The following is a 15,402-nucleotide window of genomic DNA, read 5'->3' on the forward strand; positions in this document are numbered from 1 at the left end:
ATTATTATACTGTTATTATTCTTATTATTGTCCTTGTCTTTTTCATTATTATTGTTCTTATTATTATTGTTGTTGATAATAGTTATAAAACACTAAGCACCTATACAAGCAGATTTTGCTGGGACACCACAGTTCCTACCAACATTATGCTTATAATACACTGTCACGTGATATGGAAACATTATTGCACAGGCGCTTGTGTTTTCAGTGGCCTTGTAGGTGGACTATATCAAGATCCGTCTATCCAGTATGATAACTATTTGTCCAGTGCAGGGTTGTGGTGGTCTGGAGTTTACCCCAGAGGAATAGGGTGCAATGCAAGGTAAACTCTGGACAGGACATCAGTCCACCATCGCGGAAATCATACACTTTCTTTCTTTCTCTCTCTCTCTCTCTCTCTCTCTCTCTCTCTCACTCACTCACTCACTCACTCACTCACTCACAGAGCAATTTAGTGATCCACTAATCCGAAATACATGCTTTTGGACTATAGTAGGAAACCAGAGCACCTGGATGAAACCAATGTGACCACGGGTAGTACATGCATACTCCACACAGGCTGAGCTTTATTCACATTCAGTTGCACAAGAAAGGTGCTCTGAAGCACCGTTGGTATCTGCTGTATCACTGTGCTGCCCTTCATAACAACAGGTCTATATATGTAATTGTACAACCAAATAATTGAATATTATTTATCTGACATGTAAAGACATACGCAAATACATGAAATATGGTGTAAGCACTCAAGTACACACACACATTTTCAGAACCGCTTGTCCCATACAGGGTCACGGGGAACCGGAGCCTACCCGGTAACACAGGGCGTAAGGCCGGAGGGGGAGGGGACACACCCAGGACGGGACGCCAGTCCGTCACAAGGCACCCCAAGCGGGACTTGAACCCCAGACCCACCGGAGAGCAGGACTGCGGTCCAACCCACTGCGCCACCGCACCCCCTTAATATAGCACTCAAGTATTCAACAGTATTCAGTCTCATCAGTACTCAGTACTCAGAAATAATTTTGACAATATAATTAGTCACACTTATTCATTCAGATTTCAAGTAGTTACCTTGATATCTCCAGTAAAAACAGAGAGTTGGATAAATGGAACAAATGCTGTAAAGCTGCTTGGAATGAAAGCATAAGCTGTACCTATGCAAAAAATTAATTATTGGCATTATTATGGCTTTTTCTTACTGGCAAGTGAACACATTTGTTAGATAGCGCCCTCTCATGTTCATACCTTGCACTTCACCCCAGAGACAGTTCACCTGGAGTGCAAACCAACATTACTGTATTAAGGGAAATTTTGCTCTCCTCTTCCAGGTGATGCACTCCATAAATCTGGTAAAACTTTTTTTTCACCTCCTGTTTTCCTTAATTTCCTTATTTTATCATGTGAACATTCTGATACCTTATAATCTGTAATAATCTATAAACATCATTTTATAGTAGAATGGAGTTTATAAACACAATTTCTGGCAGCCTGGGAGTTGTTAAACTATGAGAGAACACCAAGGTCATCTCCTTCTTTCACAGAGAAAGCTAAGATGCCGCACTGGCATTCAACACTACCGTTTAAAACTAGAAAATGTTTAAGAAAATGTCAAAGCATTGATTTGATTAGTATGATGGTTTTATTTCGAAGCTTTCTGACAGTGTTGCTAGGTAGCCTAAATGGTCAGCGACATTAAACCATGGAACAGCTGATGGCTATTTCTTAGAAAAATCTTTTAAAGAGGGATTAATTCCAGTAATTGCTTACGGTACAATGGCAACAATGAACATCTAATGCCCTGATAAGGGTAAAGCAAGATGAACAGGGTTCACATGGAAAGCTGGAGGCCATTTCTTCTGAAGAGGAATACACAGTATGTCAGAAGGCTCTAAATGCCACAGGATAACTACATGTACATTTATTTATTAAGATGATGCTTTTCTCCAAAGTGAGATAAAATGATATGCTCCTTGGAATAATTTACTTTTATACAGCTAGGTAATTCTTACACACACAATTCTTACTCCCTTCAGGATAATTACCTTCATCAAGAATACTATAGCAGTTGGTGGGATTTGAACCTGGGTTCTTCAACTGCAAGGTGGGAGCTTTGGAAACTAGGCCACCTACTGCCCTTCTGTTGGGAGGAATGATGCCTGATGTGGAATATCACTATGTTTTATAAGGGATAAATTACATACATATTTGTAGCTGGAAAAAACATGTAGGATTTATTAAACATTCAAATAGGATAAAGACAAACCCAAAAAAATTGAAATATATGCAATCTATATTTACATTCACATGTACATTTATTCACTTAGCAGATGCTTTTCTCCAAAGCGACTTACAATGGATACTATGTAGTGTTACTAGCCCACACACCTTATTCACCAAGGTGACCCACACCGCTAGACACAGCACCCACAACAGGCCATCCATGGAACACACTCTCTGTGTCACTCACACAGAGAGGGTGTGTTTCACTGATGTATGGATGAGTGACCCATTGTAACCAACGTATTGCATATCATACCAACACATTGCAATATATACCACAACATAGGCAAAATATGTCATGATGTATTATAGGGTCTGGCTTCAGATGTTTCTTTTTTCATATGGCTGCTTCAAACACACATAAAACCAAGTGGACCTCCTGAGTCCCTAAGACACACATTCCAGGCAGTGGATTTGTTCATCTTCGCCGAATACCTGCTTACATTCAAGGAATGTTGTGTCCAGTGCATGAATTTTAATGGATGCACTGTACTTGCCTTCTGAGATGATGTCGTGGTGCACTTTGTTTGAGGCATAGATGCAAAGCAATCTGCCCATAGGCCTACCTTGCAAAAAGACATAAGGCTGAGTTGATGAGTTCAGTGACTCAAGCCCCCTGGCCGCTATGTGCAAGTGTCTCCTAGCAGTTAGTTGGCAATAACAGAGAGGTGCGACTTTGTCTCCCCAGGACTCACAACCTGTAGATAATGGCGGTAATTGCAGTGTGGGCTCAGAGCCAGACTCTTTGAGAAGTCTGTCTTCTCATTCCTCACCCATGGTTGGGTGGGGTCTGAGGATTCAAGTGCATCCAGCCCACGGTTGAAAAGAATGAATCAACGTAAACACAGTAAGAGCACATACTGCATGGGGTGGGAGTGGGGGTATACAGTATGTACTGATGCAAAAGTGCTCATGGGTACAAGGATGAGCGCAGGGCAAGATAAGCATAGACAGGGAGTGGTGTGAAGGAGGTACACTGAGAGACACCAGAGTCACTTTTGTATTGGTCATAATATCAGCTATATACGCAATAACAGAAATTCAGCTTCACACTGACATTCAGTGTTTTTGGAAAACAATTTGGAATATATGGTGTAATCTCCTTCCACCAAATCCCTTTTAAACATGTTGAGACAAAGTTGCCCGAGCAAGTGGTTCGAGGTGAAATACATGATTCATAATATTCTTCTCTTTAATAAGTGGCTTTCAGTGCTGTGGTTTGGGATCCCATTAAAACAGATAATAAACAGATAGACCCAAGTACCTCTTCTAGGTAGAAACGGTCTACTGGGCACACCTGTAAGGGTAATATTATCTGTGTAAAGAACCTCTACAGACGCAATGCTGTCTTTTGATTTTAGGCCTGCACTGCACTTTTGTACTTCTGTAGTTTTACCTCTGCTGTTGTGGCATTTATCTCACTAGAGGGCAGTTAAGATTATATCATTACTGCCCTGAACGGACATTTATGGGGATACATTGAGCGACACACACAAAGAGCACCCAGTCTGAGTAATTTATTTATTGAAAATGAAAATATAAATGTATTGTATTTATGTTACTGGTCTGGAACCTATCATGGAAGCACAGAGTGCAAGGTCAGTTAGGCTACAACCTGGATAGGACTTGCGTCCATTGCAGATTTAAACTGTGATGTGTTTTAATTAAAAGAAAAAAGAACTTGGCCTTGGACCTTTAAGAATGCTTAAGCTGAATCAGAACCAGCTGGGTGATGTTAAGTTTTGCCTGTACATGATGTTGGATTCACTCCCCCTGCCATTGCTGGTGATCCATTCGGTTGTGTCTTTGAAATACCCCTTAATGGCTTAAAATTTGTCTTAAGTTTATCTTTGGTTATGTGACCTATGTACTCTGGAAAATGACTAACACATGTTGAGGCTGCTGTTTTCCTGTCTATCTGGGCAATCCAATATTTTATAATCACAAAGGGTGGTGGTCTTGTAATCTCTTGAGTCAGATGACTGCTTCCGTAGAAGAGTCTTTAACTTTTACAAAAAGCAAAATCATTGGACTTCAAACACAGAAGAACATACCACAGTGAAGACTCTAAGATAATCCCAAATAAAGGTTGAAAAGTTCAACATCTGCAAACATCTTAACAAAGGGACTCCTGTGGGACACCTGCAGTGCAGAGGGAGATGAAATGCTCAAATTCTCAACATTTCACCTGTACCACAGTGATAAACCCTGGGGTAGCGGTAATAGTTTTCTATTATGTTGTGATGGCGGGCTATGACAAGACTTTTTACAGAAAATTGTCAAAAACAAATGTACCTGGGACACACAAATATACTTCCCATTCCCTCCTGTAATTGTATGATAATATTAGTATAAACATTACAGAAAAATAATTTGCAGTATTTAGGTGCTAAAACTTGCATATTAGTGAAATACATAGGTCAAAAAGTACTGTAGCGCACTGTGCTCAGATGGAGCAGAGAAGGATGCATGGATAGTGTTAATTACAAATGTTTATTGTAACACAGGAAGAGGTATACATGCAAACACAAGAAAAGAATGCTCTTTAGCTAAGGACCCCTTTTCCTCAAGGACCTGTACTACCTCAAGCCAGCCTTTCCAGCCTGCTTAGCACCTCACAGACTTTCTTTTGTTTTTTTTTTTTTTTTTTTTCCATTGGCTAACACACTCACCCCTTATATTCTCCGGGAGTCCCCACAGCGGTTGAACACAATTCCAGTTTACCCACAATTCAACTATTTACAATAAACCCAATTTCCTGCTCAAACTCCCGGTAACGCAGGTCGTTACAGTATTACCAGAAGCGTGATTATACTTTCTTCTACAATAGCTTAAGACATGGATAAATCAATCTGTGTGCTGTTCTGGTTTTAGCAACTTGTCATATTACTGCTTTCAACTAACCAAACAAGTTATTCTGTCACACAACATTTTCTGAGCAGAGAATTTGTAAATATGGTACTGCAGGTACACAACTTATACCCTTGTACAGACAGTAAGTAAAGCCACCTTGTATGACAGAATTATACAATCAATATTCATGAATCTTATCAAAGTAATCACTGTTGTAATGAATGAATAACTAAAACAGAAATTCTCTACTACTTTTGTACATACATTTCTCATCATTTGTGACATTTAGCATGGGACTGATTTTATCAAATTATTTTAACATGTAAATCTTCTTTCATTTAAATTATTTTATACATTAGGATTTCCTGTTTATATCATGTCCACACCCACACCACAATTGACAGCACCTGACGCCGATCAAGCACCTGACACCGATCAGAGCACACACCTTTAAAAGACACTCCTCAGCCCCTTTGCACTTGGCTTGTGGAATCTCACTGAGACAACTGACCCTTTGCGCCTATGTCCTGTTCTTCCTCGTTCCCTAACTTCTGACCATTCGCCTTGTTTCCTAACTACGTCCATGGATCCTTGCTCCCACTCTGACCACCAATTGCCTGACTCTTCGAGAACTCGCCTGACCTCTTGGTTCCTGACAAACAATCCTGCACCTGGGTCCAGCTGTCCCTGTGTCCTCGGTTCCGCGTGACAGAAGAGTCTGTCTTAAACATGGACCCAGCAGTGATCAAATGCCTAAAAAGTGCTCTGAAGACACTCCAATGTTTGTTGCGTGCAGAAACAGAACTGAGAGCTGAGATGACGCGAACTTCACTGCCATACCCTGGATCAGCACCAATGAATCCTCAGCTTGCCTTGCGAGGGAAAGACTGGTTTCTGGACCAACTTGTACAGCATGTAATCACCCTGGACAACCTGGCCCATGAGCATTCGCTACACCCCCAACTGGCCACATGGGAGGCCCCAACGCCCTTGCGGGTCGGTCAAGGACACCTGGCCCCCGACAGAAAGACAGAGATGCTTCCAAGAGGGCCTTTCCCTCTATTGCGGTGGTGCTGGCCATGACCTAGCAACTTACCCTGAGCGGCCTGTCACAGGAGCCGCTTTTGCATAACAGTCAAAAGTGAGTGACCCCTTCAGTCAGTCTCGCAGCTCACTGTTCCCATAGTCCTAACGTGGGAGGGGGGTGCCTGTCAGTGGGTTACACATGCATTTATAGACTCTGGAACTGCTAGCAGCTTCATGGACAGCGCTTTCATAAAGTCATATGGTATTCCCACGCACTGCTGTGACATAATGGGTTAGTGCACTTGATGGGCAACTGCTGGGGATCAGTGTGGTGAAATCCCAAACAGAGGAGATTGGCCTTCAGAGAGGGGTGTGTCATAAGGAGACAGACAGACAGACACACACACACAGTCTGAAACCGCTTGTTTCAAGCGGGGTTGCGGCGAACCGCAGCCTAACCTGGCAACACAGGGCGCAAGGCTGGAGGGGGAGGGGACGCACCCAGGACGGGACGGCAGTCCGTTGCAGGGCACCCCAAGCAGGACTCGAACCCCAGACCCACCTGAGAGCAGGATCTGGTCAAACCCCCTGCGCTGCTACACCACCGTGCCCCCTCATAAGGAGACCCTGTCCTTTTTTCTCATCACATCCCCTGACACCCCAGTAATTCTGGGGTACACCTAGCTGGCCTTACATGGCCCAGTGTTCTCTTGGAGTTCGGGGGAGCTGATATCATGAGGAGAGTGGTGCACCTCCTCTTGCCTGTCCCTGCCCTGTAGAGCCACGTCAGTCGAGAGCCCTGATTCCACACAGCCTCTGACTGTGGCAGAGGAGTACACGGACCTTGCAGAGGTCTTTAGCAAATTGCATGTGTCTGCCCTACCTCCACACTGTCCATGAGACTGTGCCATTGACCTATTGCTGGGAACCTCCCCTCCAAGGGGCCGGGTTTACCCACTTTCCCTACCCGAACAGAAGACCATTGAAGAATATGTGACGGAGGCCCTGTCCTTGGGTATTATGAGGCCGTCCACCTTACGGGCTTCAGCAGGTTTTTTTCTTTGTGGGGAAAAAAGGACTGTGGTCTGCACCCCTATATTGACTAGAGGTCTCAACAAGATAACTGTGAAATACCCTGATCACTTGCCATTAATCACAGCCGTGCTTGAACAGGTTCACGGGGCATGGGTTTTTACCAGATTAGACCTGCGCAGTGTATATAATGTAATGGGGACGAGTGGAAAGCCGCATTTAACCCTGCCCTAGGCCACTATGAATACCTGGTTATGTCTTTCGGGCTAGCTAATGCTCCATCTGTATTCCAGGCCTTTGTGAATCACATGCTGGGGGATTTGGTGAATAAGCGTGTACTTGTGTACCTCAGTGACATCCTAGCATTCTTGCATTCTATGACCGAGCATGTGACGCATGTGAGACAGGTGCTCGGCTGCCTATTAGAGAACAGCCTCTTTAAGGGTGAAAAATGCCTGTTTTACCAGGACCATGTCTTTCCTGGGTTTCATCCTTGGCCCAAATCAGGTGGCAATGGACCCGGCTAAGGTCCAGGCAGTGCTTGATTGGCCCCATCTGACTTCCGTGAAGGCTCTGCAATGGTTTTTGGGGTTTGCAAACTTTTACCGCTGGTTTATTTGTGGTTTCAGTAGCCTTGCTGCTCTTTCCTCAAGGGTGAAGGTCCCCGCTCATCTGGCAGCCAAAAGCCCTTGAGGCATTCCAGGATCTCAAGCTGCATTTTACAACCGCCCCAATCCTTAAGCACCTTGATCCATCGCTACCTTTTGTTAAGGTGGATGCCTCAACTGGATGTTGGGGCAGTTCTGTCAGAGACAGGGAACCCCAGCCAAGCTCCACCCGTGTGTCATGTAAGCTGTTGCCTACCAAGTGCAATTACAACATTGGTAACAGGGAATTGTTAATGATCAAACTGGCTTTAGAGGAGTGGAAGCATTAGTTGGAGGGGGCTACTCACCCGAGACCATCTTGCTCAGCCCCTGCTTCATGGCTCCTGTCCGTTGGCAATTCATGCAGGACCTCCAGAGGACCCAAACAGAGGAACCCGATCCAGCCAACACCCCCAAAGGCAACTAGTATGTCCCTGCTAGGATGCAACCACAGCTACTCCACTGGGTGCACGATGCCCCAGCCGCTGGCCACCCAGGGTGTCAATGGATTCTGGCCCTGCTCAAAAAGTACTGGTAGCCCTCCCTTAGGGTGGATGTACAGGAGTTTGTGGAGGTGTGCAAGGTATGTGCTTAGGCTAAGACCCCGAACCAGAAACTTTTAGGTCTGTTGGAGCCCCTTCTGGTTCCATCCAGGCCTTGGTCACATGTAGCAGTGGACTTCCTAACAGACTTACCTCCCTCCAATGGTAACATGGTGATCTTACTGGTGTTGGACAGGTTTTCCAAGTCCTGTCGTCTGCTTCTTTTGCCCCGACTCCCCACTGCCCTGGCCATGGCCAAACTTCTCTTACAGAATGTGTTCCGGATCTCCAGGTTATCAGAGGACATCATCTTCAACGGAGGTCCTCAGTTTATATCCAGGGTATGGAGAGCGTTCTGGCAGAGATTTGGAATTTCCATTAGCCTTACCTCTGGATACCATCCTCAGGCTAACAGACAAGTAGAACGACTAAACCAAGACCTCAGCCGCTTCCTCAGAAGCTACTGCGAACAAGACCAGGACCAGTGGTCATGTTTTCTGCCTGGGCCGAATATGCCCATAACTCTGTGTCACACTCCTCCACAGGCCAGTCCCCTTTCCAGTGCATCCTTGGGTATCAGCCTCCCCTGTTCCCTTGGCACCCCGGTTCCTCTGAGGTCCCTGCTGTGAACTCCTGGATCCAGAACAGCAAGGTGGCTTGGCGGGCAGTCCGCCACATCTTCACCAAAACATTCACCGATATAAGCGGGCCGACCGACACTGCCGCACCTTGCTTATCCAGCCTGGGCAGTGGGTGTGGCTGTCCACCAGGGACATCCGCCTTAAGCTGCCCTCCAAGAAACTTAGCCCCCAGTTCATAGGTCCCTACAAGATCTTTTGACAAATTACCCCAGTCACCTACCTGTTACAGTTGCCTCCTCATTTGTGCATCTGCCTCACTTTTCATGTCTCCTTTCTCAGGCCCTACAGTACCTCCCTGCTCCAAGCCACCCAGGGAGACCCAACGCCCCCTCTGGTGGAAGTAGATGGGGAAGCAGCCTACACTGTCCGCACCTTCCTGGACTCCAAATGCTGACGTGGGGGGTCTGTACTACCTTGTGGACTGTGGGGAGTGTGGACTGTGGGGAGTATGGCCCAGAAGAACGCATCTGGGTGGTGGCTCACGATATCCTTGATCCGTCCCTCATTGTTGACTTCCATTGGGACCATCCAGATAAGCCAGCACCCCGTCCCAGAGGCTGCCCTTCTTCCAGGTGTCGCAGGGCAGCTAGAGCTGCCCGTAGGGAGGGGGTACTGTCATGTCCACGCCTGCACCACAATTGACAGAACCCGATGCCGATCAAGCACCTGACAGTGATCAGAGCACACACCTTTAAAAGACCCTCCTGAGCCCTTTTGCATGTGCATAATCTTTGAGACAACCATCCCTGTTGTGTCTATGTCCCATTCTTCTTTGTTCCTAGTTCATATTCTCTGGCTTCTGACCATTTGCCTCGTCTCCTGACTATGTCCACGGATCTTCACTCCCACTCTGACCGCTGATCGCCAACTCTTAGCCTGTCCTCAACAATGAGAACTTGCCTGACCCCTTGATTCCTGACAAACGATCCTGAATTTGGATCCAGCCGTCCCCACATCCTTGGTTCTGCGTGACAGTTAATAAGCATTAATGTTAATTTCGTAAAAAACAGAAATCAAGCCATACTTCAGTGCCACACACAGCTGCAGCCGAAGAAATGGTCAAAAATTCAAGTTTCTATTCCTTTTTGATTCTTATTTAAATGGAAACACATTTATTCGCTTAGCTTTTCTGTGAAAGAGCTTATGCTATTTACATTTATTCATTCAGCTGATGCTTTTCACCAAAGCAACTTACAAGGCTTTACCTATTTATATGGCTGGGTTTTACTAGAGCAATTCAAAGTAAGTATCTTGCTCAAGGGTAATACCTGTACAACTGCAGGTGGGTTTTAAACATGCAGCCTTTACGGCCAAAGGCAGCAGCGCTAACCACAATGCTACTTAACTGACACCTTTCAAACCATTGTGAATTTTCTAAATATTTTGCTAGCACTGATGACTTTCACCAACATTAAGTGTCCTTTTTGCTACCATAAATACATTTTACAGTCATTAGCAAATTTTAATCTTTCCTTAACACTGATAAATTTTACTGCCATTGGTCAATTTCATGACCATTTTACTATGTTGAATTTCACTTGGTGTTTCACTAACCTTTGAGACCCTTGTTAAATGTAGGGAGAAATTCAGAAGTTCTGTGTGAGAGGGTGAGGTCATTCCACCACAGAACCGAAAACCTTTGTACTTCTGAATTTGGATATTTTGTACGTGGGACCACCATATGGAACGAGGTGGAGAAGCATAGCTGTCTGGTTGGGGTGTAACGAGTGATCAGGTTTTGCAGATATTGGGGAGTTTTATTGATGGTTTTGTAAGTCGTACCCAGAGTCTGAATTTGATCCGGGCACCTATAGGAAGTCAGTACAGAGATATGAGGAGGAGGATAAATGGGAACGCTTTGGCAGGTTGAAAATAACTTGTGTGGCAGTGTTCAGTATCAGGTGGAGAGGTTTGGTGGCAGAGGCCTGAAGGTGAGATAGGTAAGAGTTGCAGTAGTCCAAGCAGGATATCACCATAGTTTGACCTGACAAATTTCACCAGAATTTCTGTGACACTGACAAATTTCACCAACACCTCAACACTAACCCAACCGTAACACCAAAAGTGACATGTTGCTGGAGATTTACACAGATTACCCTGAGTAACAGTGTTGCATTGTCACTGTCTGTGTGTAAAATTATCTACATTCTTTCCCAGTGTGTAATAAACAGGGCTGAGAAGCTGTAAAACTGTGCGCAGCCTTGAGCACTTGTACATAACCACCCTGTGACAAAATTTGTAATTTCATGGTTCAGATGTGTACAATTTCTCATAACTGATTAAAAAGGGGGACTGAAGAAACAATTTAAGAATATCTCCTGAAAAAAGATTGCTTGAAAACCACAAGAGAGCAGCACAGCCACATGAAAGTGTCCACATGAACCAAAAGTACTGGCGCAGGAGAAAAAAAGAGATGAACATCACATGATTCGGTGTGTTTCAGCTATGTCTGATATAACGCAATGTATTCGGACCTCTGAATAATAGCGTAAAATAAATTAATTTTTTATCAGCCATATTTAATTGTTCAAGAAAGACTTTGCTGCTATACATGTTGTTAAAATAAATGTCAGTACAATGGAAGCATATTATTAAATGAATATTGTTGAAAAAGGCAACTGAAAGTATTTGCAAAAATGGTAAAATTACATTGCTCTAAACAGACTGGTGGAAAAAATTAAAATATAGGAATAAAAATTAAACTGCAGCCATTTCATTTAGCAGTGCCCTAAGGGTGACAATAAAGGTGGAAAACCATGTTCTACAGACAGTGTGAAATATTTATGCATGGTTCCGCTCTGCAGTACTCGACAGTTACACTTACAGACAAAAAAAACAAAAATATAGAGAAAGCAGAAAAATGCAGTACTATATATGATAATGTAAAATTCTTAATATTTTGCTATTACAGTGATTTATATTTAATAGAATTATGAATTCAGGCCTACTTGTCATTTTAATCTGCACAAATAATATACATTCAGGCATGCTTGACAAACTCCTTAAATTTTCATACAACACAAAACAGTTATGCAGGAAAAGGACTTAAAAAACCCAGACATAATTCTGAAAAGGTGAGGAATGGAAAATTATAGGACAGAGGAGAAATGAAAAGCTATTGGTAAGGAGAAATGTACCCTACAAACATGCATTTTTATAATTCAGAGATATCAGCTGTGTCTTTGGAGAGAAAAGACTTGAATTTACTTCAAAGGCTCCATGTCAAACAAACAACATTCTTGAAAATTTCTTTAAAGGGATTTGAGTGCAAGGACATCTGAGATAAAAAGGCTGACATGGCAGGTTGGACATAAAGGGTAGGGAAGAAACAGTGGGATACACGTAAAATAACTAAATATAGAAATAGAGCAACTGCCTATTTTTGAAACCAGAGAATGAATATTGAAATCGATGGTAAGTAATCAATTCTGTAAGTTTATTCCGATTAAGGGCAACTGGTAATGTAATGGTTAGCACAACTGCCTTAGGACCCAGCAGCTGCAGGCTTGAGTACTTTCATTTGAAATAACCCAGACAAATAACTATTGGTGCAGCGGGTTTGGCTGGGGCCTGCTGTGTGTTGGGTCTGGGGTTCAAGTCCTGCTTGGAGTGCCTTGTGTGTCCCGTCCTGGGTGTGTCCCCTTCGGCCTTGCGCCCTGTGTTGCCGGCTAAGGCTCCGGCTCACTGCGACCCTGCTTGGGACGAGCGGTTGTTGGTGATGGATGGAATAACTATTAGTACCTTAACATTGTAAGTTGTTCTGGAGAAAAGTGTCAGCAACATAAATAAATGTAAATGTAGTAGTACAATGTAGTATTATGAAGTTTTTGTTCAGGAAGATTAATTATCCATTTTCTCCAGATTCCTAGTTGTCTTTTCAACCCAGCTGGACCATACATGTTCTGCAGAGCTCAGTCCAAGGACAGCTCAATGGCCATCATAAAAAGGGAATGTAATGCACACAGATTTAAAAAGGGTGTTACAACTCAGTGTACCTCCTGTCCACCTTCTGGCCATTTACAATGTAAAACCTCCATGAAGATGTTGGGCAGTGTTGGTGGCCACACCAATTAATATTGGGGTGGGTTTCTGTAACCTACAATACTCAACTAGTATTAATTCTTATCCCCCAGTATTTGTGGATAACCAAAACTATAACTGCTACACTGATGATACCCAGCTGTTCCTCTCATTTCCACCTGGAGGATCAGACATTTCTGTATGCATCTCTCCCTGCCTGTCAAACATCTCTGCATGGATGTCTGATCAACACCTACAACTCAGTCCCAAAACAGAGATCCTACACCTCCCAGCTGGCCTGTCTTCTTGTCACAATCTCCCGATCAAACTGGACAACTCACTCATTTTGCCTACCTCTTTGGTTAAGAATCCGGGAGTGATGATTGACTCAAGTCTTTCTTTCTCTCAGCACATCGAAGCCACAACTTGGTCCTGCAGATATATCCTGCATAACATCTGCAGGATCCATCCTTATCTCACAACAGACTTTGCCCAACTACTTGTCCAGGCCGTGGTGACCTCTCCTCTGGACTACTGCAACTCTCTCTTGTGTGGCCTTCCCACTACTAACATCAAACCTCTACAGAATGGTGCTGCACGAGTTGTGTTTGACTTGCCGAAGCGTTGCCATGTATCTCCTCTACTCGTTTCTCTGCACTGGCTTCTTATAGCTGCCTGGATCAAATTTAGGACTCTGGTTATTGCCTACAAATGCATCAATAGAACTGCTCCCAGCTATCTACTAGACTTGATCATCCATTACACCCCAACCAGACTGCTACACTCTTCTCCATCTGCCTGCCTGGTGGTCCCACGCATGAAAAATAAATCACGAAAGTTCTCGGTTCTGGTTCCGTTGTGGTGGAATGACCTCCCCCTTTTACTCAGAACTGTCGATTCTCTGTCCAGATTTAAAAAGGGTGTTAAAACTCACCTTTTGCAGACTTACTTCACCCATCATCTCTTAAGTTCATGTAAGGTGTAGTGCCCATACATTATTAATTTAAGATCATGCCCGGATAAACCTTTACGCAGCTACTCCTGTAATATAACGCAAATGTTTATATGCATCTCCAAAGAAAAATTACTGGGAAGGTGATCAGCTATCGTGGATATTCTGATGAAGTTTCTCGTGTGATGAACATTGGTTCATATGGTGGAAAGAAATAAACTAACTGCACTTAATTATCACAGGTCTGCAGCTAAGTTTATATTTCTCCTAATGTAATGCACAAACTGTATTTTCTCTGAGATGTACGTTGCTTTGGAGAAAAGCGTCTGATAAATGAACAAATCTAATGTAAATGTAAAACTGAGTACTATTGCTAATATTAATATTACTATTTTCATTGACATAAGATGCATGCTCTTCTTTAAACTGTGTAATAATAATTCCAATCACATAACATATTAAAATACAGTTTAAAGAAAATACATCTATACAATTATACAAAAAATCATTGTTATATACTGTCTGTGTGTTAGGCACAGATTTCATAGTCTTTCCATTTGCAGCCCAGATAAACAATAAGCAAGGAAAGTCATCTTTATTGTTCTGACCTTTATTAGTAATAAATGTGAGTTTTAGGTAATACCTCAAATCAATATCCTGATAACCGTCCTTATCTGGAATTCAAATTTTCATGTAATTGAAAATGTAGGTCTGTTGAATGTATCATTTGTTTTCCTAAAACTGAAAAAACACCATATTCATGCAACTGGGAAAATTTGTCTGCAAAATCCATCATTGAAAACTTACAATTCTGCTTAAATGCAGTTTTGAATATTGTTTAAAACAGCTCTTGGTGGCATGATAGTGGGGGGGAGTTGGGGCTGGTGAATCAGAGAACTGGACTGTAAGTTAGGAAGTGAGTTTGAACCTGCTCAGTCTACATGGAGTTTGTATGTTTGAGGTTTTCTCCATGTGCTTTGGTTTCCTCTCAAAGTCCAAAGACTTGTGTTTCATGTGAACTAGTGGCTCTAAATTGCCAGTTTATGAGTGTGTGACTCTGTGATGGACTGGAATCCTATCTAAGGTGTGTTCTGCCTCATGTCCCATGTCTGTGGAGAGGCTCCAGATCACCATGACCCCGCATTGGCGGCAGCTATTGATAATGGATGGATCAATAAACAGTTCCTATAAGGATATGTTTGTGAAGGTTTAATTATCATTCAGAGTGCAACATCAAGGAAAAGAACACAAATTTTACCACCATGTGCAGAATGTCTGCTAAGTCGAATGGGCTTTAAGGCAAGATTAGGAGGGAAGGTAACATTAAAATTGGATTACTGCAAATAAGCTTGACGAACGGAAAACGTTTAAACTCAATTTGCTTTTGATTTGCGCAAGATGATTTACAT

The sequence above is a fragment of the Scleropages formosus genome, chromosome 2 (assembly GCF_900964775.1).
Source record: "Scleropages formosus chromosome 2, fSclFor1.1, whole genome shotgun sequence".
In the NCBI taxonomy this organism is placed as follows: domain Eukaryota; kingdom Metazoa; phylum Chordata; class Actinopteri; order Osteoglossiformes; family Osteoglossidae; genus Scleropages; species Scleropages formosus.